Genomic DNA, 3,229 nt, shown 5'->3' on the forward strand with positions numbered 1-3,229 from the left:
TCCAGGCTTCGAAATTGAGTGGTGTAATGAGCTATCCCTAACCGATATGGGTTTAGAGGTAACAAGTTCACATGGCGGAGAGGGAAGGAGGAGAGTACGTTTGTTGCAAAAAGATTGGATAGAGTTTTGTGTTGCGCCAAAGCGAGATTGAAGTGGTAGGAGGCAATCATCTCTCATTTACCTTTCTTAGCTTCGGACCATGCCCCGATCTATGTACAACTATGTCCTGAAGGGAGGGGAGACCCGAGTAGAAGACCATTTAGGTTCGAAGCTACGTGGATGAAACATGAGAGTTTCAAAGAACTAATTTCACAGTCCTGGAATGGTGAGATTGGGACTCAAGAAGCTTTAAATCGGTTGCGGAGAACGCTCAAGAGATGGAACAATGAGGTTTTTGGGGATGTGCAGAAGAGAAAGGAGGCATTAATCTCTAAAATTAAATTGGTCCAGGATGAGCTAGAGACGAATCAAACAGATGGGCTGTTAAAGAGAGAGGATGAACTGCTAAAAGAATTTGAGGAGGTTCTAGAGCAGGAAGAAGTAATCTGGTTTCAAAAATCAAGAGAGAAGTGGATCGCCTTGGGAGAGAGAAACACCAAATACTTCAACACATCTACCATTATCCGGAGAAAAAGAAACCGTATCGAAAGTTTAAAGAATGATGATGGAGTTTGGGTCACAGATGGAGCGGACTTGGAGAAGATGGCGGTGGACTATTATACATGACTTTACTCCATGGATAATGTTGAACAGGTGGTTATAAGCCTACCTTTGGCAGGATTTGTACGGTTAACACAGGCGGAGCTGCGAGCTTTGAATTTACCTTTTACGGCGGCGGAAGTGGAAGATGCAATACGCCGTATGGGACAATTTAAAGCTTCGGGGCCAGATGGGTTTCAACCAGGGTTCTATCAACACTGTTGGGATGTGGTGGGAAATTCAGTGACCAAGTTTATGCTAGATTTCTTCGCGACAGGGGTGTTACCGTGTGAGACGAATGATGCTTTGTTGGTGTTAATTGCTAAGGTGGAGAAACCGGAACGCATAACACAGTTTCGACCTATAAGTCTATGTAATGTGTTATTCAAAACAATTACAAAGACTATGGTGATAAGGCTAAAGGCGGTGATGCCTAAGCTAATAGGTCCAGCTCAAGCTAGCTTTATCCTCGGTAGATTAAGCACAGATAACATAGTGATTGTACAAGAGGCGGTACACTCAAATGCGAGAAAGAAGGTCGTAAAGGGTGGATGTTATTGAAACTTGACCTTGAGAAGGCGTATGACCGTATTCGTTGGGACTTTCTTGAAGACACTTTGCGGGCTGCACAGTTACCAGAACAATGGATTAATTGGATTTTGCAGTGTGTTAAGGGTCCAAAGATGAATGTGTTATGGAATGGAGAGAAAACGGCTGACTTTAAACCACTGAGAGGACTAAGGCAAGGAGATCCATTATCCCCGTATCTCTTTGTACTATGCTTGGAAAGACTATGTCATCAAATTGAGTTATCGGTCGGTGCAAAAGAATGGAAGGCGATTAGTTTATCTATGAGAGGACCGAAGCTATCGCACATTTGCTTTGTAGATGATCTTATTCTTTTTGCGGAAGCCTCGGTTGCTCAAATTAAAGTCATAAGGAAGGTTCTTGAAACGTTTTGCATTGCATCAGGTCAGAAAGTTAGCTTGGAGAAATCTAAGATTTTTTTCTCTACTAATGTGCATCGGGATCTAGCTGAACTGATAAGCGACGAAAGTGGAATTAAATCGACTCATGACCTTGGCAAATACTTAGGAATGCCTATTCTACAGAAGAGGATCAATAAGGATACGTTTGGGGAAATCATTCAACGAGCAAATTCTCGGTTATCAGGTTGGCGGGGTAGATTTCTGAGTTTTGCGGGAAGACTTACTCTCACTAAGGCAGTTCTCTCCTCACTCCCAGTACACTCCATGAGCACGATACTTCTCCCAAGTTTGGTACTTGACAAGTTGGATCAATTGTCAAGGTCGTTTCTATGGGGTAGCACGCCGGAAAAAAGAAAACAGCACCTAATTGGATGGGATCGGGTCTGTTTGCATAAATCGGAGGGTGGACTTGGTATTCGAATGGCGAAATATATGAATAAAGCCCTGTTGGCGAAGGTAGGGTGGCGTTTAATACACGATAAAAGCAGTCTCTGGTCCCGAGTGTTAAGACATAAATATAAGGTAGGAGATGTTAAAGATCCATCATGGTTGAAGCTGAAGGGGACATGGTCTTCAACATGGCGAAGCGTAGGTGTTGGGTTGCGAGATGTGGTGCTCCCGGGTATAAGTTGGGTCCTTGGCGATGGGAGAGTGATTAATTTCTGGTCGGATAAATGGGTTTCAAGGAAACCTTTGTTGGAGTTAGCGGTGACAGATATACCATTAAATGAGTTGAATGTGACTGTTAAGGATCTATGGCGGGATGGTATAGGCTGGGACCTATCTCGAGTTGAGCCTTTTGTGTCTAATAACACAAAATTGGAGTTAATATCGCTGGTTGTGGACAATGTTACCGGGGTAGTGGACCGTATATCATGGGGAGAATCACCAGATGGGCAGTTTAGTGTCAAGTCTGCGTACTCATTGTTGACTAAGGATGATTCGCCTAAGCCTCAGCTTGGGAAATTGTTTGCGTGTGTGTGGAAAGTTGAAGCTCCAGAACGAGTAAGTATTTTCCTATGGTTAGTGATTCATCAAGTCATAATGACGAATGTGGAGCGTCACCGGAGACATCTTGTCGACTTTGGGTTATGTCAGGTTTGTAAAAGCGGAGATGAATCAATCCTCCATGTTCTGCGTGACTGTCCGGCCATGGCGGGTATATGGCAGCGGTTAGTGGCTCCGAGACGGGTACAATCTTTCTTTGGTAAAACCCTTTTGGAGTGGATGTACATGAACTTGAGTAATGAGAAAGAAGTTGACGAGGTGAAATGGGCTACGCGTTTTGCTATGGCTGCTTGGTGGGGCTGGAAGTAGCGTTGCGGGAATGTATTTGATAATCACGGGAGATGTAGAGATCGGGTACGGTTTGTCAAGGACTTGGCCAAGGAAGTAGCTGTGGCTTTTAATAATTCTCGAGCGCGAGCTAGTGGTGTTGCGAGAGAAGAGAGGTTAATAGCGTGGGTCCCTCCTGGTGACGGCTGGGTCAAGCTCAATACGGATGGGGCGTCACACGGGAACCCGGGGCTAGCGTCAGCGGG

Source organism: Arabidopsis lyrata (assembly GCF_000004255.2).
Source record: "Arabidopsis lyrata subsp. lyrata unplaced genomic scaffold ARALYscaffold_5, whole genome shotgun sequence".
Classification (NCBI taxonomy): Eukaryota; Viridiplantae; Streptophyta; class Magnoliopsida; order Brassicales; family Brassicaceae; genus Arabidopsis; species Arabidopsis lyrata.